The following is a 22,245-nucleotide window of genomic DNA, read 5'->3' as shown; positions in this document are numbered from 1 at the left end:
CCTCTGCAGAACCGTAGGACCGGGGTTGGGCGGTGGCCCGCCGGTACCGAACATGGGAGTGGAGTGAACCTAAGCACACAGGCAGGGCCATCAGACCCCGACTAAGCTTGGAGCCGCCGACAATGGTCAAATCCGAGTGTGACCGGAACCCCAAGGGTTTCCTAGCAACAAAGACCCGACAAAAGGCAACAGTCCACACCGTGAGGATATACAGCCACCGCCATAGGCTAGAGATCCAAGGGCCAGCACCTGCGGGCAAAACGGGCTCCTTCGTTACCTATAAGCCAGGGAGTGGACTACCGGTGGGCAACCACAGGAGTCAGAACATTCTAACAGGTGCAAGGAAAGACAGCCACCATCAGCCGTCCGGGGAGAGCACAAAAACACTGCAGCCGGCTGCGGGACCCGTCCATCCAGCCATTTGGTTTACCAGAGACTCTGTCATTGACTGCCTGAGTGAGTACACCAGTGCCATCCGGCACCGCACCACGCTGCCCCTGCAACCCTGCATCCCAGCCATCTAGCCTCTCCGTTACACCACCGGGCCCCGGGATCACCAGCCCCTACCCACGGAGGGGACAACATCCTAGCTGCTCCCTACCATCGCTCCCGGGATCCCCGTCACCAGCAGCGGTGGTGCCCTTTATCACCACGACTCGTGGGTGGCGTCATGAACTATCCGCCCGTGACACTTGCTCCCTGACTTAGTTGCTCACAAGCTAAGCCCACATCTTTCCTGGCAGAAGATGGCTGTATTATTCAGCCATCATCTGCCTCTAACAGCTGCAGGTGGAGCAAAGCTTCGCTCACAGATGGTAATCTTTTAAATACAATTTTTAACAGCAGTACTTAAAGTGTGTCAGCATGGGGGCACTCTGTTCTAACCACTCATAGTCTACTCCGACAAAGTGATTACTGGATGATAATGGGCTACTGTGACAGCCAGGGATCGGAAGAAGACCACCATCATTACGGTAACCCAGTGAAAGTCAGCCAGTAGCTGGCATTCATGGAAGAATGTGGTTTTCACTATATATAGAAGTACTGTACTATTGCTGGCGCTCACTATATACAGTGGGTACAGAAAGTATTCAGACCCCTTTAAATGTTTCACTTTGTTTCATTGCAGACATTTGGTAAATTCAAAAAAGTTCTTTTTTTTCTCATTAATGTACACTGCACCCCATCTTGACAGAAAAAAAAATGAAATGTAGAAAGTTTTGCAAATTTATTAAACAAGAAAAACTGAAATATCACATGGTCATAAGTATTCAGACCCTTTGCTCAGACACTCATATTTAAGTCACATTCTGTCCATTTCCTTGTGATCCTCCTTAAGATAGTTCTACTCCTTCATTGGAGTCCAGTGTGTTTAATTAAACTGATAGGACTTGATTTGGAAAGGCACACACCTGTCTATATAAAACCTCACAGCTCACAGTGCATGTCACACCAAATGAGAATCATGAGGTCAAAGGAACTGCTCAAGGAGGTCAGAGACAGAATTATGGCAAGACACAGATCTTGCCAAGGTTACAAAAGTATTTCTGCAGTACTCAAGGTTCCTAAGAGCACAGTGGCCTCCATAATCCTTAAATGGAAGAAGTTTGGGACCACCAGAACTCTTCCTAGACCTGGCCATCCAGCCAAACTGAGCAATTGGGGGAGAAGAGCCTTGGTGAGAGAGGTAAAGAAGAACCCCAAGATCCCTGTGGCTGAGCTCCAGAGATGCAGTAGGGAGATGGGAGAAATTTCCACAAAGTCAACTATCACTGCAGCCTTTATGGCAGAGTGGCCCGATGGAGGCCTCTCCTCAGTGCAAGACATATGAAAACCCACATAGAGTTTGCAAAAAAACACATGAAGGACTCCCAGACTATGAGAAATAAGATTCTCTGGTCTGATGAGACAAAAATAGAACTTTTTGGTGATAATTTGGAGCGGTATGTGTGGAGAAAACCAGTCACTGTTCATCACCTGCCCAATACAATCCCAACAGTGAAACATGGTGGTGGCAGCATCATGATATGGGGGTATTTTTCAGCTGCAGGGACAGGACGACTGGTTACAATTGAAGGAAAGATGAATGCAGCCAAGTACAAAGATATCCTTTAAGAAAACCTCTTCCAGAGTGCTCCAGACCTTAGACTTGGTCGAAGGTTCATCTTCCAACAAGACAATGACCCTAAGCACACAACTAAAATAACAAAGGAGTGGCTTCAGAACAACTGTGTGACCATTCTTGACTGGCCCAGCCAGAGCCGTGACCTAAACCCAATTGAGCATCTCTGGAGAAACCTAAAAATGCAAATCCAGGTGTAAAAAAACTTGTTGCATCATTCCCAAGAAGACTCATGGCTGTACTAGCTCAAAAGGGTGCTTATACTCAGTACTGAGCAAAGGGTCTGAATACTTATGATCATGTGATATTTCAGTTTTTCTTGTTTATCAAATTTGAAAAAAATTCTATATTTCAGTTTTTTTCTGTCAAGATGGGGTGCAGAGTGTACACTAATGTGAAAAAAATGTATTTTTTTTTATTTTACCAAATGGCTGCAATGAAACAAAGAGTGAAAAATTTAAAGGGGTCTGAAAACTTTCCGTACCCACTGTATAGCAGTACTGTACTATTGCTGGCATTCATAGGAGACTGTGATTTTCGCTATAGCCATACTGTACTATTTCTGGCGTTCATAGGAGACTGTGATTTTCACTATTTATAGCAGTAATGTAGTATTGCTGTATATAGTAAAAGCAATCATATGATTGCAGGTTCAAGTCCCCCTAGGGGGACTAAGAAATACAATGATAAGTAAAATAATGTTTTCAAAAATATGAAATAAATGAAAAAACAAAGTTCATATCACCCCCTGTTCCCCATTAATAATTAAGAAAAAAAATGAAAAAATGAAATGAAAAAAATACACACATTTGATATTGCTGCATTTTTAAGACTACGGGCTATCAAAATGTAAAATTAATTAATTTGATTGGTAAAGGGCACAACGAGAATAAAAAACAAAGCACCAGAATTGCATTTTGTTTTGGTCTGCCTTAAGACCACAGAAAAATGTAATAACAGGCAATCAACATCTTTCCTAAAATTATATCAATAAAAGTATTAGCTTAGGGCACAAACCACATGCCCTCACACAGCACTATATCCCAAAAACGTAAAATGTAACAGCTTTCCGAAAATGGTGATCCAAACGATATTTTATATTTACTTTTTTTTTTTTTTAGAAATTTCATATTTTTTTCCTCACTTAAATAAAACAAAAACTAAGCATGTTTGGTGTCGCCGTAATCTTACAGACCTGGAGAATTATACTGTCAGGTCATTTTTTCTGGTAAAATGAATGCTACAAATAAAAAAAACAGCGCACTTTTTCATAGTTATTTTACTGCACTTGAAAGTTTTTTTCTGCTCTCCAGTATAGCACATGATAAAAAGGATGGTGTCATTCAAAAGTAAAACCGGTAGAGCAAAAGATGGAAAAATATGATAAGTTATGGCTTCTTAGAATAAGGGAAGTAAAAAATAAAAGCTCAAAAATATGAAAAATCGTCTGGCCCTTAAGGGTTTAAGCACATAACGTAATCAAATTATAAAAGAAATGACAGCCAACTTATATAGCACAGCTTTATGATTCTTACAATTAACTGATCGAGGACTGATAAACAGGATCATGACACAGTGAAGTGTACAGCTCTGGGTAATTGATCCCCTCCAGCACAAAGCAGATTTTTCTGAAGTTCTGCAGTAAAATTGAAATGGTTGCTGTATGCATGATATTATTGAGCGTGTCCGGCGTGAGATTGTAGGTAGCTTTGCATTACATTACTCTCTGCCCAAGTACTTCTGTTTGTATTCTTATTGTAATGGGATTGGGGATCTCTGTAGAGGCCGTAGACTGCTTAACTATAGTAGATTTTATGTGCGTTTCTAGTGGAAAGTAATAGTCAGTCTCCCAGTGGAGAAGAAACATCCAGGGAAGAGAAAACCAAATTACACAGTGTAATAGCACGACGGCCAAACTGCAGCGAAACATCACTCCACAAACAAGTTAGGTGAAATACGTTTTATCTAGATATATAGTATAGATTGTGCCATTCTGTGCCCTGGCCTACTAGATTAAAGAGAACCCATCACCAGATTTGTCCCCTATAAGCAATGGCTACCACCAGTGAGCCCTTATATAAAACTTTCTTGAAGCCGCTCTGTGTAACATAAAAATCAGCTTTCACTATACCCACCTGCAGGGCGATCAGGTACAATGGGGGTCACTCGTGTCGGTCTGGCGCCTCTGTGATCACCATCCTCCTTCCTAGGTCCATGTGGATGACACGTCCTACATCATCCACACAGAGTACTCCATTTCAGCCCTGCGCAGGCACACTTCTCTCTGACCTGCTGAGGGCAGAGCAAAGAAATGTAATGCGCATGCGCGGGGAAAGGTCAAAGACCACCTGCGCATGTGCATTACAATATTTTATCCTCCCTCTGCAGAGCAGAGGAGAAGTGCAAGTGTGCAGGAGCACAATAGAGGACTCTGTGTGGATGACGTAGGACGTGTCATCCACATGGAGCAAGGAAGGAGGACAGCGATCACAAGAAGAGAGGAGGCGTTGGACAAAGACCAGCAACACCTATCAGATTGGACCACTCTGCAGGTGAGTGTAATAAAAGCTGTTTTTATGTTCTACTGATCGGCCTGGCCACTTATATACAGTATTCTAGACTCCAGTATATAAGGGCCTACTGGTGGTGGCCGAGGTTTATAATCTGGTGACAGGTTCCCTTTAAAACTCTCTTTACTTGTTACCTGTAAATTATATAGGCCCAAAATATTCCACAGATTTTTATCTTAAAGATACCTAATTTTGATTAGTACTCAAAACTTTTGGGCAGTCTTGAGATTTGGAGGAGGATTTGGATAGTTTAGATTCAGTTTGCGCTCAGCTTTTTCCATAAACTCCTAGAAAAACTCCTTGTGCACAAAGTCCAAGATCAGGGTCACGTATCCAACATTCACAGTCCAAGTACAGACCCTACTGTCTGGGATCAGCCACAAGTCTCCTCACCCTAATTCAAAAGTTTAAGTATGATGCTGATGAGTTCAGGTTAGGACAATCACTGCTTTATCACGATGTGCCCTCGGACCGTGAATGTTGAAATGTAAATCTGGCTATAGACATACAAAGTAAGCCCTCATACATACAGCATGTTATGGATACAGATCATACACTTACAGGGCTCATTGCCTGCTATACGCCCATCTTGTATCCGTCTCTGATCTCATACAGAAGCATTCTTATTCAACATTGAATCAGCAAAAAGACCTCCTTAATATGTAATGCAGACCTATAGGGACTGCTTGTGCTCTATGCATATGGCTATTCTGTGTTCATGGAGCCCTAAAGTCAGTGTCATGAAAAATTAATTTCCCTGCTAGGACTGTGGAAGGAAACTGGAGAAAAAATAGATACACCGGTAGTCATTTAAAAAGGTTGGTTAAAATTCAGCTTAACTTGCTGGTATCAGAAATATTCTCTATATATTTAACTTAAAAATATATTCTACTCCAGATTAAAATTGCAATATCAATTCTAGGAGGGAACTGAAGTACAATAGAACTTTTTGAAAATTCACAAATGATGAATTAGGTAAAAACATCTGTGGCGCCCCTGAGGCTTCAGTCGCCACAGTTTACTGCACCTCACCAGAGGTGCAGTATTCACCCGGAGTAAGGAAGAGGTCATTGCCACTAAACCACCACAATCCACCATAACACACCGTTAGATGCCCTCTCACTGGGACTGGGCTGGGGTAGATGTCGGGCCCCGGGTACGCTGTGTCGGTGCATTACCATCAGGGACTCCGCTGTCAGTCTGGATCCTGTCACCGGTAGGAAATCTTCTGTTGATCGTGACGCCACTCTCAGTATTGCGGTCAGTGGGGACCGCCACTGCAGGTTGAGGGACGCCTGGGGCTGATGGTGAGTGCAGTTAGTTGGAATAGCCTCCTGAGAGTGAGGCAAGCCCCAGGGCCGGTGTAGGATGTGTAGAACTACAAGGCGCAGAATGACTCCACACAAGCAGGATGTCTTTCAGGGTTTTTACTCACAGTTGATGGCAGGGTGAGTGACCCGGGCGTAGCTGGGATGAACCAGGCTGGAACCAGGTATCCTTCAGGCTGACTTCTGATGGTGACTACCAACTCGCCTTCCTTAGCCCTTGGTGGTTTGGGGTAACCCCGACTTTTAGTCCCTATGGGGGTCACCCAGGGAAGTTGCTGAAGCCACACTCCCCTTCGTTTGCCGTGTTCTTGTTGCCTGGGCCAGATCACTCCAGCTGCTTGCCTCCTGTGACCTGTGGGCCCTAACTGTGGCTACGTGGCTGCGGCTTTGGTTGTTGTGGTGTGGGCTTTGAGGGCCCCACACCGGCAGGTTTAGCAGGGAAAGGTGGATCTATCCCCGCTCCGGGATCTGCCGCCCGTTTGGGCCTGGTTCTCCCTAGCAGTCTCCTTACTTCCCACTCTGTGCTCTCTCTCTAGCTGGAGATGGGTTTCGGGTAGCCCTCCTAGGTGACCGTTCTCCCCCGTCGGTAGCCACTGCGCGGACGCTGTCAGACTACAGCAGCCCACGGGATCTGCTCCTCTCTCGAGCTCCCTGGACTCTGCCTACGCCACCTAGCAACCAGACTCTCTTACCACACCCCTTGAGTGGAGATGGAGGCTTTTGGCCCCCTCCACTATTCCAGTGGAGGTCAAGGCTTTGCCCCCTCCTGGGATCCCCAGGGGTCCTCTCAAAGGTACATGTGTGAGACCTGATCACTATGCGCCTGTGTAGTCACACCTCGGTCAGCCTTCTGGATTACCTGTATTGTACTGTCCCCAGCATGGGTGCAGTACTCAGTGGTGCCTGACCAGGTCAGGGGCGCCACATAGAGACATTGGAGGGTGGCCATCACTAATGTAGTGGACCCTCTGCTCACTAGTTCAGGAACCCGACGGGGTGGAGCTATATACGGGGGAGCAAGGCGACACACACACATTGAACAGAAGAGCAATCACCGGGAAACAAGTGAGACACAGGAGAACACAGTCACTGAGGGGACAGCTGATAGCTCCCTCAGGACCGGCGCACACCTCAGGGTGCGGAGCCCTAGGCTGGTGGGCACTTCAAGTCCCGCCAGCAGAATCCGCAGGGCAGAGAATTTCAAGTCTTCTGGCCCACACACAGATCTTGGGGCAAAGCAGCATATAGAGCCAGGAGTCGTAACGAATGGGTGGCACCAGCAACGGACTCACGGTGCCTGGTATACGGGACAGGAAAAGAACCATTCCCAGGACTTGGGTCCCAGCATAGCTTCAAGCCACAGGGACTCACCCAACACAGCTCAGGGAGGAATGACTCACTGAAAGAAAGACCGGTCCTGACCTCCGAACTACCCGGGATCGGCTGGAGCCCATCACAGAAGAGTTCGGCAATCCAAAAGCAGAGACAACTCAGTGAGTAAAAGAACTTAAACTACAACTGCTATGTCATCTGATCCTTCCCGTGCCCCGTGCTCCTTTATTAGAGTGGACTACTACTCCCAACATCCTCCCAGGGGCCTGAGCTCTGCCTGTGGAGAGCTGTACCATCTGAACTGCATTATCATCCACCCCAGAGAAGACATCCCGCAGCAGCGGCTCCTATATTAGCCGCAAACCACAGGTGGCGTCACAAATACAAACTCTCTTCCCTGTAAATACACCCTATTGCCCCTATTATTGACACCGCCGGGGTCACGGAACTGGGCCAGGCCGCTGTGACATCCCTAACCGACACTGGCCCTGTGACAAGTAACCCCCAAGACCACGCGGGCGCATCAGATCCACACACTGACATTCCTTCCAGGCATGTGACTGATCCATAGTTCCCAACTGTTCGGGATTCAAACCACCTAGTCATCTCTAGCTACTGCACGTCCTTGGCAAGATTTTTTTATATTTAGCACAGGAGTAAGCAAGCTTTGGCATCTTGCCACACCCGGGACATTGGTCATGTTTAATTGGCACACATATAAATTTATGAGCCATTATTAAAAACCACACAGTCCGGCTGTTGGCGTGTAGAGATGAGCAGACCATTGGAAGTTGGGGTTCTGCTGGTCCAGCTCAACTTTTTTAAAGTTTGGTTTTGGACCCGGACTTGACCTGAACTTCATTTGAAGTCACTGATTGGGCAGCTGGGGTCTCCACCCACATACAGCCTGCCATAAACCGAGCACTTCCAGGAGACGGTAGGCGAGATTTTTTCAATTTTTTTTTGTTTGGTACACACTGCATCCCATTCAGTCATGCTGTTATTGTAGTGCCCCTGAAACCATCAGAGTGCTACAAGGTTCTGCATCCCCACAAGGATGCATGGCCTACCCCCTTAAGGACCCAGAACCCCAGTGCCAGTACCAACAAAAACCCAGGTAATCCCAGTTTTCCCGAACAATCCCCCATACAATGGTACCCAGCTAGGGTGGGACCATGGATGGCCGCCTAGAGGTGGAACCAATCCCGTCCACTAAATGACCAGGTGGGAGGGGCAGACTGAGGACAGAGCAGTCAGAGAAAAGTCAGTCTAGGAGAGAGTTGATGAAGGAGACGCCCTGACTCAGGTTAACGGTGACCTGGTACCCAGGAGAAGTGGTTGCCGGTGTAGTACGGTGGAGTACTCCCGGAACTACGCACCGACGGGGTACAAGACCCTAGGACAGGAAAGCGCTTCAAGCCGACCTGTTAATACCTGCACAGCAAAGGGGACTATCAAAGACCTTACTGATCTACCTAAAGAATCCGAAGACTCAGTAGCAATGGGAGAACCAGGGACAGGACCAGAGACTCCAACCCCACAGGTTTCACGCTACCGGCAGGCGGACAGAAGTGGACAAACCACAGAACAGTATAGTGTTCTATACCATGCTGACCCACTTACCAGAGACAGGTGCAGGGGAAGAAGATACCAGAGAAACCTGACTGGCACTGGGATGAAGGGAACCTGGAGGTGAAACCAGCCGGCCTCGGGCCCCCAGTTAAAATCTCAAGAAAGTGAGTAAACCAGTTGAAATACTGAATACCTGTGTGGAATCCCTTCTTCTGATGCCCACTGCACCATACACCTGCTGGGGCAAAACCCTACTTGCAGAGGGACTACCATACTAGCTGTCAATACCACCAGCCCCCGTAGAGACATTCTGCATCGGCAGCTCCCTACACTTAGCCGCAACACCACAAGTTGCATCACGTATAAACTTTATTCAACAATCCCCTGTTAATATCCCCATTACAAAAAGGGCCCAGGGCACGGAACCGGGTAACGGCCATCACTGTGACATTCCCCAGACGTACACTGCCCGGAACCAAGTACCCCATATGCCTGGCTGCTACAGTATTATTCTCAGTGCGAAGCATTCAAACACTGTAAGCGGCTCGCACTGAGCTGAGCACCGAGTGTGCCTGAACACAGCGATTCTTGCGTGAGTGGTTTGCATTGGTAAAGCACCCGAACTCCGAACCTAAACTTTGTTTTCAAGGAGAACTCTGAGTTCATACCAAACACTGAACTTCAGGGTCACTCATCTCTTCCTGTGTTCAAAATCCAGGCTACCTGTGGTTGTCTAATGGCTGCACAATTTTGGAAATTTAATCTACCACCATTGCCCTGTATTAGGTGATCAGGGCTTTGGCCGCAGCAACAACAAAACTAGGATGGCAACCTTTATCAGAAGGATTATCAGATGGGTGTAAAACCAGACTGGCAAGGTGCATGATTCCCAAATAAGTTTAATAGAGGAAGTCCAAAGTATTGAAAAAATATTGTGCGGTCTATGGTGTTACGGTGAGCGAGCCAGTGCATGAAGGGACGCTGAGTCTGACAACATGGCTGGCACTGAATGCTACTTTTTCTTCAAGTATTACCTATTTGTTTGTCTTGGTGACAAATTTCATGTAAAACATTATGTCATATAACTCAAAGCGCCCAATATCTTTCATGTGTCTAAGTTATAGGAAACAGCAATAAAATAAGGACCATCATAACCACATCAAACGCAAGGCACAGGTCCCCTAGTGTTTTATGACTGTTATGTTGCATGGCACACTGACTAGTTCATCGCTCTTTTTTTTTAATTAAATTGGCACTCCATACAAAAAAGGTAGCTGACCCCTGATCTAGCAGAGGGAGTATTTACACAGGATGACTCCGTGCGGGTGATGATAGGTTTATGTACAAAAAAACCCAATGACTCCATAGCTGGGGTCAGTGGGAGTGTGAGGTATGAAGAATAGAGAGATTTGATCACAACTGCGTTCTGTGACTATTTATTTCAAAAGACCAAAAGGAGGAAATTTAAAGGAAATTTAAAAGAAAATAATTGATTCCTCATAATATGCCATGACAGAAATGTCTTTCTCTAAGTATATAAGTTATATCATTTAGCTGCCATATATCCCTGCGGGCTGACATTAAAATGGTGCTGTCTATGACTTCATGCATTTTCATATAGTTACTCTGACTGCAGGCAAGGTCATACATCATATACTTATGTTTGATTGGTGACACGTTAATTTTAAGTGTTACAAAAAGCACAGCTATATAAGAACAGCTCCAAAATGCATTAGTGTTAAAATAAGATATATTATTGGTGCATGAAAAAGTAGAATTACAGGTTTTTGATACTAATAACTATGTGTGATACAGGTATTTGATAGATTGTAGTATAGGGTATTCACTCTTTTTATATGTGCATTTAGTGTTTATAATAATCAATTAAAAAAAGAAATAACATCCCACCCTCCAAAAACTGGAAAACACAGATCCCAAGGTTCAACTTACTATATCCTTAGAAAAAAGCCCCTAGCTTTTCCTGGACCTGACGTAACCACAGAATTTACATTAAAGGCACAGCCCTCCACCCTCCATGCACAAACACTTTACTCAGTAATGGCAGTGGTTTAAAAATGTGGAATCTGCGAACATGACCGATGTGGAGGTGAATAGGGTCCCTAGTGGTCATGTTGGGGACTGCTACTTCTTTACCTCTTGTGGGCACAATATCAGATGGAGGAAGGATTGATATGTTCAATTTCAGCATACCACACATGTACAGTACCACACCCGAATACATTAAGTCCCAGTGCAGTGAAACGTGCGTCTGGGATCCTCTTCTCTTTTGCTCTCCAGGTGTTCTATACACTTCACAGGATATGGCTCAAGGTATTGTCTGTCTGCCCTTATGTTTGTGCACTATGTTTTCATACTGCCGATTGGATGTTAGATTATGTGCATATACAGTTGTCTTATTTTGAGCCTACATGGTTATTATTATTATTATTATGAGTACTGCTGTTTTTTGGCCTTTGTTTGCCCTCTAGCACTTTTTGCCATATTCTTTGCAGCATATCCATGTTTATGCTGGTCCATATTTATTGGCATGATGGTTTCAACTGTTCACTTGGACTGCGGTGCTTCTTTAGGTTTTTTCTCTCTTTCCTATTTTCTTGATGGTGTTTTCTCCTTACATATATTTATTATTTATTTATTTTTGTACTTATTTATAAAAAAAATTGTAATTTGCATTTAAATACTTTCTTAGTGGTTTTACTTTAGCGATATGGGCTCATTCTTAATGGCCTGATCACCTTTGGTTTTGCCACTAATGTGTTACTGTATGTGGATATCCCTACGTAGGTTTATTATTAGGTCATACTTGACAATTTTCTAAAATGCTCCTACAGTTTTTTTATTTTTCAAAAGCCCTTCCCTTTTATAAGTCACACTACTTCCACTCCCAGGAAGATCTGCTTTTCAAGAGTTTCCGGGAGGCTTCTAGGGTGCTTTGAAGATTTTTCCAACTCCTCCAGGGATCAAAAAGGTCTTCTCTCTTTCCTGGATTCTAATGAATGTTATCGAAAAGTTGGCAAGTTTACATTAGATCATTAAAATGTGCTGATGTGCATGGTCCATTTATGTTCTGAAGTGCACACATTTAACCAGTGAGAGACACAGAGAAGGGCCTCATAATAGGGATCAACCCAAATCCTCCCCATCATAGTGCTTTATTTCTTAGCTAGTATGGAAGCAGTGTGTCAATGTTTTATTCTCCATCTCCTTTCCATTCGGGCAAATTTCCCCTATTTACGACCCAGTACAAAAGGGAGTGGGTAACTACTTTAAAATGGCATCATAACGAATAAATAATGGTGGCTGTTATTGCTACAATCTAGTGAAGTCTCCTGTGTTTATCGAATGGTTAAATCTGGACACATGTTGAAATTTATTGTTGTGATAATTGAATCTTAACAAATAAAGAGGAAGCGGGAGACATAACTTGATAATCAAGGAATTACTTTTATTTCTATACAGCATTATTGCCAGACCAGTTGGTACAACTATTGTATCAGCCATCAAAAGTTACCCTATGGCACAGTTCTTAAACATACTAGCAAGGATCGAGCGTGCTCGGCACTGATTGATACTCGATCAAGCATTGGGGTGCTAGAGCATGCTCATTACTCGAGTCTCTGTCTTGCATGTTTTGCGGCTGTTAGACAACCAATAAACAGATTTCAAATAAAAACAAGACACTCCCAAGATTGACTGTAATGTGTATTTATTCAAATATGCAGGAAAAAAACGTTTTCAGTCCCACCGGACCTTCTTCAGTTGCACTGTATACAGAATAATATATAAATTCTTATTAGCATATATGTTACCGGCAACGTGTAAAAACAGGCATTCTATAGAATACATAGGCAATGTATACAAAGCCGGAAATGGGTCATCAAAGTCTGTAATGCATCAGATGTTCATACATTTCCTAGTCATTCTATACAATACCTAAATGACAAACAGGCAGAGTGCAGAATACTACAGGGGTGGTCCGTCCAAAAGTAGGTGGACAGAGCAGGCAGCAGCAGATCTGTGAAACTGGCTCAGTTGCCCTTAGCATTAAAATGCCATTTTAGCCTCCCGCGCTGCAACAAATGGTCAGGAATGACACTTCTGATTCCTGTTTTTTCCCAGCAAAGATATCCTGTTGTTGATTTTGCATTTCTTCTTTCATGTTTTTGACTGTTACTAAAGACTAAGGGGTACTTTACACGTTGCGACAGCGCATCCGGAATATCGTCGGGGTCACGTCGTTAGTGACGCACATCCGGCGCCAGTAACGACATCGCAATGTGTAAATCCTAGATGCGCCGATAAACGATCGCAAAAGCGTCGAAAATCGGTGATCTGTGTAGCGTCAGACATTTTCATAATGTCGGGTGGACCGCAGGTACGATGTTGTTTGTCGTTCCTGCAGGTCCACACATCGCTGTGTGTAAACCCACAGGAGCGACAAACATCCTTACCTGCATCCCGACGGCAATGTGGAAGGGAGAAGATGGGTGGGATGTTATGTCCCGCTCATCTCCGCCCCTCCGCTTCTATTGGCCGGCCGATTAGTGACGTCGCGGTGACGTCGCTGTGACACCGAACGCACCTCCCCCTTGAAGGAGGGATATTTTGGCAGTCACAGCGACGTCGCCAAGCAGGTATGTGCGTGTGAAGCTGCCGTAGCAATAATGTTCGCTACGGCAGCAATCACGACATATCGCATGTGCGACGGGGGCGGGTGCTATCGCGCTCGGCATCGCTAGCGATGTCGCAACGTGCAAAGTACCCCTAATAGTCAGGAATGACACTTCTGTTTCTTTGTGTTTTTCCCAGTAAAGATATTCTTTTGTTCATTTAGGATTACTTCTTTCATTAGTTTTTTTGACTGTTTGTTACTAAAGACTTTTCCAATCTGGGCATTCTATCAGACTTTGCCCTGAGCAGTTATTGTCATTCTTTATAATACCTAGACATTTTATGTAATGGATAACTTTTCCAATCTGGGCACCTAGACATTTTATGTAATGGCTACCTTTTCCAATCTGGGCATTATATCAGACTTTGCCTGATCAGTTCTTGTCATTCTTTATAATACCTAGACATTTTATGTAATGCCTAGGGAAAGTATAGAACAATGCAGATATTTCATACCTTTTGTAATACTATTGTATGAACTGAGGATTTCGATTGCGTTAGGGCAATGACAACCAGAGACGGGTTCTTGGTGCAAAGACGTTTTATAATATGTAACCACAATATGTACACAGAGCAGAATATACACAGTAGAACATAAACACAGTAAATACCTGCCAGGTTCGGAGCAAAGGGGGAATTCCCAGGACTGCGCACCGGACTCCCCCAGGGAGACCACCAGGAGCGAACCCCTATACAGGGGCTGTCTGGCAATCACCCCAGAAGGCCTAAATGCGCAGCAGCCGGGACACGAAAGGGCAACAGTTATAGTCCAAAAAATGTCCGTACGAGATGTGAGTCCTAGGGTGGATATGAAACGGAAGGGACCGGGCAGAAGTGCCGACCAGAGACGGCAGACAGAGTCCAAGCACAGCTTGATGAGACAGGTGAAGTCCAGAGCCGGTGTTGGGTGTTTCAACAGGATCCAAACAGCAATCAGGGGATGAGAGCAGCAGGGCAGGAGTACACAGGAAGCATTATACTGTCACGCTCCCCGGGTCCTCACCCCCGTTCCCCGGCTCACCTGCCACGCTCTCCGCTCCCCAGTCACCGGATCCCGTCCGTCCCAGGGCTCCGGGCCCCCGATCCCGGCGCCCGACAGCTTCCCTGGACCTGGCCGGCTCCCCTGCGTCCTCCTCGCGGCCTCCTTCCCTGGCTTCTGGCACCCGGGCGGCGCGCATGCGCATTAGGGCGCGCGCGCGGTCACTGACCCTTTCTTAAAGGGCCAGCGTCCATTAACAGGAAATGAGGTTGCACAGGTACAGGGTATATAGGGGGTCATTGTCCAAGGGGGCGGGGCCTGATCTTCGTGTTCCCTGAGCTAGGAGTCAGGTCTCTTGGTGTTTATGTGCCTGTACTCACCTATCTGTCTTTGTAGAGCCGTACCTGCCTCGCCATCCAGTCTGCCGTGTCCTGATCCCCGCACGCTGTCCGTCTGCCATCTGACAGTCCGTACCATCCCGGATCCCTGCGGTGACCCGTCATCTTGCTCCAGAGGTTCCGGACCCCGCCTGATATCACCTCGGCCTCCGAACCTGAGCTACGTCACCAAGACCACCTTCTGTGACTCCGTGGTCCCTGGGACTCCTCCGCTGCCTTCACTTGCACGGACTGTTCTACTGCCCATCAGTGCTTCAGCTGCCGGACTCCCTACCACCATCTCAGAGAGTTCGGTCCAGTGGATCCACCTCCTGGGTCTGCCCGACCGCCCGGCCGTGACAGTAAGATCAGGCCATGGATCCCGCTGCAGCACTAATGGCTCTGCAAGAGGAACTCCAACGCCAGCGTGAAGTCCAGACCCGCATGCTGCAATTCATGACCTCCGTGGACACCCGCCTGTACACATTACAAGCATCAATGACGCCTGCGGCACCCAGGTCCCCCGCCAGGCAAGCCATGGCCCCCGCACCAGTGGCAACCTCGTCAGATGCTTCCCGACTCCGTTTGGCGTCACCTCCTCGTTATGCTGGAGATCCCAAGACCTGCAGGGGCTTCATAAATCAATGTTCCCTTCATTTCACGCAGCTGCCACATCTGTTCGCCTCCGACCAAGCCAAGGTCGCCTTTATAATGTCCCACCTAGAGGGCGAGGCGCTGGCGTGGATGAACCCCTTGTGGGAGAAGGAGGACCCCATGACCAAGGATCTTCAACAGTTCCTGCAGGCATTCCGCAGCACCTTTGACGAGCCGGGACGCGCTTCTGCCTCTGCTTCATCACTCCTCCGCCTACGTCAAGGAACACTGACGGTGGGCCAATACGCCATCCGTTTTCGCACTTTGGCTTCAGAACTCGGGTGGAATAATGAGGCCCTAACAGCCGCCTTCTGGGAGGGACTCTCGAGTCGCATCAAGGATGAGTTGGCGGGTCGGGACGTGCCCTCCACCCTAGATGCCCTGATTGCCCTAGCAACTCGTGTGGACATACGTTTTCAGGAGCGCTCCAAAGAGCTATCTCGTGAGAGACGCCCGTTACGGCATTCATCTCCTCCTCAGAAGCCCTCCGTACCTCAGTCATCAACAGCTGGGAGTCCCGTCCACGAGCCCATGCAGATTGACCGAGTGCGTCAGTCTGCACAACGTAGAGCAGAGCGGCTTGCCCAGGGTCTCTGCTTTTACTGCGGTGAGGGCACACACCTCCTCCGTTCCTGTCCGGAAAGGCCGGGAAACTCCAAAGCCTAGGGTTGGTAGGAGAGGCCACCCTAGGTGCTGGGACTCTCTCTGATCCGGTCACATGGACCGTGCAAGTGACAACGGGAGAGACGCGGTTCACGGCTGAGGCCTATCTTGATTCCGGGGCAGCAGGCAATTTCATCCAGCAAGCCACCGTGGACAAATACCAGGTGCCTGTTATCCCACTCAACAAGCCCCTGGTGATTGCCTCTGTGGATGGGAGACCCCTTTCTGACACCATCTCCTGGACCACCAGGCCGGTTGAACTGCGCATCGGTGCTCTTCACACCGAGAACATCGCCTTCTACGTCCTTCCGCACATGTCCCATCAGATCCTGCTGGGCCTTCCATGGTTACGGACTCACGAACCATCAGTCAGCTGGGGCACTGGCGAAATCACCCGCTGGGGTGCTTCGTGTCATGAGAGATGCCTAAAATCCACACAACCCATCCGACGACCTCCGGTTCCTGAGAACCTACCGGGGCTGCCCTCGGCTTATTGGTCCTTTGCTGATGTCTTTGATAAAAAAGAATCCGAGGTACTGCCGCCACATCGCCCCTACGATTGTGCCATCGACCTGCTCCCTGGAACAACGCCACCACGAGGACGGATATATCCTTTATCTCCAGCCGAAACAAGGGCTATGTCGACTTACATCTCAGAGAGCCTGGCTAGGGGATTCATTCGGAGATCCTCCTCTCCTGCTGGAGCAGGTTTCTTCTTTGTCAAGAAAAAAGAGGGCGATTTACGTCCCTGCATCGACTACCGGGGTCTGAATCAGATCACTGTTAAGAACAAGTACCCTCTGCCGCTCATCCCCGAATTGTTTGACCGGCTTAGAGGAGCTCGTCTGTTCACCAAGCTGGATCTTCGGGGTGCTTACAATCTGGTGCGCATCCGCTCTGGTGACGAATGGAAGACCGCGTTTAATACGCGCGATGGACATTATGAGTACTGCGTGATGCCCTTCGGCCTGTGTAACGCCCCTGCCGTCTTCCAAGAACTGGTGAACGACGTGTTCCGAGACCTCCTCTACACCTGTGTGGTAGTATATCTAGATGACATCCTTGTCTTCTCTCCGGACCTCCCAACCCACAGAGAGCACGTACAGCTGGTTCTACGACGACTAAGAGAGAACCGTCTGTACGCAAAGTATGAGAAGTGTGTCTTTGAGCAGTCTTCTCTCCCCTTTCTGGGGTACATCATCTCTGAGACTGGACTGCAGATGGATCCCAAGAAGGTCTCCGCCATTCTCAACTGGCCTCCCCCTTCTGGACTGAAGGCAATCCAACGCTTCCTGGGATTCGCCAACTACTACCGCCAATTCGTCCCTCACTTCTCTGCTCTGACTGCTCCACTTTCCGCTTTGACTAAGAAAGAGGCAAATCCAAAGGACTGGTCGCCTGCGGCCGACGCCGCGTTTGGCTCTTTGAAGCGGGCTTTTGCTTCCTCGCCTGTACTTCACCGTCCGGAGTTGAACCGCCAGTTCACCTTGGAGGTGGATGCCTCCTCCTCAGGAGCCGGAGCAGTGCTCATGCAGAAGTCCTCCTCCGGGAAGATGGTGACTTGCGGATTCTTCTCCAAGGGCTTCTCAGCGCCTGAACGCAACTATACCATCGGGGACCGAGAGCTCTTGGCAGTCAAACTGGCACTGGAGGAATGGCGCTACCTCCTGGAAGGTGCAGTGTATCCCGTGATCATCTACACGGACCACAAGAACCTAGAATACCTGCGGTCCGCTCAGCGACTGAACCCACGGCAAGCCAGGTGGTCCTTATTCTTTGCCAGGTTCGACTTTCAGCTTCACTTCCGACCCGCGGACAAGAATGTACGCGCTGATGCCTTGTCCAGGTCTTTCATGCCCATGGAGCAGGAGGAAGAGACTACCCAACCCATCATCTGTCCTAGCAACATCATTCCGGTGGCCCCTGTTACCCTAGCCCAGATACCGCCCGGGAAGACCTATGTCTCCGATACCGACAGGCAAAAAGTGTTACACTGGGGTCATGCCTCAAAAACAGCCGGGCATGCTGGTCAGAAGAGAACATGGGGTGCGATTGTACGCCATTACTGGTGGCCATCCCTTCGCACGGACGTCGCTGCTTTTGTCTCTGCCTGCTCCTCCTGTGCCAGGAACAAGACGCCCAAACACTTGCCCCATGGCCGTCTTCTGCCTTTACCGATACCCTCAGTCCCGTGGCAACACATAGCAATGGACTTTATTACGGACTTGCCATTATTTTCCGGGCACACAGTCATATGGGTCGTGGTTGATCGATTCTCCAAAATGGCCCACTTCGTTCCTATGGCCGGACTGCCCTCTGCTCAGGAACTCGCGGAAGCCTATATACATCACATCTTCCGCTTGCATGGCTTTCCATCCCACATAGTGTCCGACAGAGGAACTCAGTTCACCTCCCGCTTCTGGAGGGCTCTATGCAAACATCTGGGAGTGACTCTGGACTTTTCTTCTTCTTACCATCCTCAGTCTAACGGCCAAGTGGAGAGGGTCAATCAAATCGTGACCTCATACCTACGTCACTATGTCAACGCCCATCACGACGACTGGTCCTCGCTTCTGCCTTGGGCTGAATTCTCCCATAACCACCACGTCAGTGAGTCATCCTCCGAATCTCCCTTCCATGTTGTTTACGGACTCCAGCCCGCCGTCCCATTGCCTATATCCCCTTCATCGGATGTCCCGGCTGCTGATACTGCAGTTCGTGACTTTGCTACCATTTGGGACTCTGTCAAAGCGTCCCTTGGGCGCGCTTCCCAGCGGATGAAGAAACACGCTGACAAGAGACGTCTGGATCCTCCGTGTTTCTCTCCTGGTGACCTGGTCTGGCTTGCTTCCCAGTACATCCGATTGAAGATACCTTCCTACAAGCTGGGTCCTCGCTACATCGGGCCGTTTAAGGTCCTCAGCAAGATCAATGAGGTATCCTACAAGCTACAGCTCCCGGCCACGATGAGGATACCCAACTCATTCCACGTCTCTCTGCTCAAGCCGGTTGTCCTTGGTCCCTTCTCCGCTGCTGCCAGTCCGGCCCCTCCTCCTATTGCCGATGATGACATCTATGCGGTAAGGGATATCGTGGCCATGAAGACCGTACGAGGTCGACAGTTCTTCCTGGTGGACTGGGAAGGGTATGGTCCTGAGGATAGGTCTTGGGAGCCCAGGGAGAACGTGGGCACTCCTCTTCTCCGTGCCTTCATGTCCCGGTTGCGGGGAGGGGGGCGTGGGGGGGGGGTACTGTCACGCTCCCCGGGTCCTCACCCCCGTTCCCCGGCTCACCTGCCACGCTCTCCGCTCCCCAGTCACCGGATCCCGTCCGTCCCAGGGCTCCGGGCCCCCGATCCCGGCGCCCGACAGCTTCCCTGGACCTGGCCGGCTCCCCTGCGTCCTCCTCGCGGCCTCCTTCCCTGGCTTCTGGCACCCGGGCGGCGCGCATGCGCATTAGGGCGCGCGCGCGGTCACTGACCCTTTCTTAAAGGGCCAGCGTCCATTAACAGGAAATGAGGTTGCACAGGTACAGGGTATATAGGGGGTCATTGTCCAAGGGGGCGGGGCCTGATCTTCGTGTTCCCTGAGCTAGGAGTCAGGTCTCTTGGTGTTTATGTGCCTGTACTCACCTATCTGTCTTTGTAGAGCCGTACCTGCCTCGCCATCCAGTCTGCCGTGTCCTGATCCCCGCACGCTGTCCGTCTGCCATCTGACAGTCCGTACCATCCCGGATCCCTGCGGTGACCCGTCATCTTGCTCCAGAGGTTCCGGACCCCGCCTGATATCACCTCGGCCTCCGAACCTGAGCTACGTCACCAAGACCACCTTCTGTGACTCCGTGGTCCCTGGGACTCCTCCGCTGCCTTCACTTGCACGGACTGTTCTACTGCCCATCAGTGCTTCAGCTGCCGGACTCCCTACCACCATCTCAGAGAGTTCGGTCCAGTGGATCCACCTCCTGGGTCTGCCCGACCGCCCGGCCGTGACATATACTCAGGCAACTAGACTAAGCTTAGGGGCGGGCTTTTAAACAGATGAACAGGAAGTAGGGCAACAGAACAGAAAACTCCATGTTAACAAAGGGCAAGATCCTTCAGAAGAAAACTGGAAATCCTGGAACTCTGACACCTTGACTGACAACGACAGAGATTGTATACATTGCCTAGGTATTCTATAGAATGCCGGGTTTTCATACATTACCTGTAATATATATGCAGTGGGTGAGCAGACCCCCTGCAAAAGGGAGCATAGTTAACCCGGAAATGTTATTAATAAAAATGTTTTATTTGTATGTGCATGTGTATTGTGTTAGGGTCCCCCTAGTGGCCGGGTGGGACGGCTGTCACCACAGTGGAGAGGAGGAGCCGGCAGAGACAAGGGGAGGAGAGAGCAAGGGTGTGAGGAAAAGATTAGATCAAGGGAGGAGTCGTCTCGGGGACAGGAGCGGAGCAGCAGAGCCGGGGCAGAGTGTGGGAGCTGGAAATCAGGGAAGCCGGTGAGAAAAGGAGCGGGCGGAACCTCATAGTGTGAAGCAGTCCGGTGTGGGTCCGGGCTGTGGGTAGCCAGAAGTGGGAGCCGGGCGAAGTGGAGTAGCCAGGCACATCCCCACTGGAGGGGACGCAAGGACAGGCTTCCCCCAGCTAAGAGAGCGTATCATCACCTTTATTGCTTTGTTTGGGACTTTTGTGAAGAATAAAAGAATGTTTGTTCATTGCATCGAACCCTGCCTGAAGAGTGTTTGTGCGCCGGATGACATCTGCATCACCACCACACTCTGCCCCACCAAGTCATCTCCTGTCCCCATAGTGACGGTGGAACCAGGGGTAAGCCTGATTGCAAGGGCCACGACTACAAGGCCAGAGGCACCCCTGGCACCCCGTTACATGTGGCGTAGTCGGCAGGATGCGATTCCCCTGCCAGGAGCCCAGGAGGCTGGAGATCGGGTCGTGCCTGAAGCACAGGATCCGGACCGTGATACAGGATTTCCAGTCCCGTGGTGGGAAGAGAACCTAGTACCCGTAGCGTTGGACCGGGTACAAGATGGCGGCAAGGAGGCCGTTATCTGTGAGGAAGAAAAGGCGCGGAAAGTTGGCGCCGAAAGAAGAGCCTGGGGCTGGCCGGTGCCGAAGAGAAAGCATGGAGTACTCCGCCCAAAGAGGGGAGGCGCCAGCTCCAGGGCACGGAAGAAGAAAAAGAAGTACCTCAGCGGAGGAGTCAAGATGATGCGTGGGGCTGGGGGTGGAGTCTGTTTAGGAGCGGGAAACGAGGACCCGCCTCCACTCTACCCAGTCTCAGCATTGACACCGCCGCCGTTACCAGCAAGATTGTCAGGGGCAGCGACGCCTTCACCACCGAGAGGAGCTGCAGCAGCTGCGCCTGTGGAGCCACCCTACGCCCCTGCGTCCTTCCAGAGGATCCGTCGGCAGCCGGGACAATCCCTGGGGGCATACATCCAGGCCCAAGCGGAGGAATGGAAGAGGGCCTGGCCCCCAGAGTAAGTCACCACTGCTGATCTGTTGTTTAAGTCCGGCGCCGTTTAGCCAGCAGAAGTTCTTTTAAAGTTTCACGGGACGAGCTCCCTTCTGTGTGTTTGTACGGGAAGTCGCCCCATCTAAGACCGGGAGCGCTGTTGCCAAGCCTCCGGGCGCCCATCTAAGACCGGGAGCGCTGTTGAGCCTCCGGGCGCTAGTTGAAAGAAGGACCGGGAGCGCTGCAGAAACCGCCGGGCGCGGGACTGGTGGCCGTCCAGAGGAGGAGAACTGGGCACACTGGTGGCCGTCCAGAGGAGGAGAGCTGCGCACACTGGTGGCCGTCCAGAGGAGGAGTGCTGCGCGGGACTGGTGGCCGTCCAGAGGAGGAGAACTGGGCACACTGAAGGCCGTCCAGAGGAGGAGAGCTGCGCACACTGGTGGCCGTCCAGAGGAGGAGAGCTGCGCACACTGGTGGCCGTCCAG

The sequence above is a fragment of the Anomaloglossus baeobatrachus genome, chromosome 4, assembly GCF_048569485.1.
Source record: "Anomaloglossus baeobatrachus isolate aAnoBae1 chromosome 4, aAnoBae1.hap1, whole genome shotgun sequence".
Classification (NCBI taxonomy): domain Eukaryota; kingdom Metazoa; phylum Chordata; class Amphibia; order Anura; family Aromobatidae; genus Anomaloglossus; species Anomaloglossus baeobatrachus.
The sequence above is the reverse complement of the archived record's forward strand: the minus strand, read 5'-3'. Positions refer to the sequence as shown.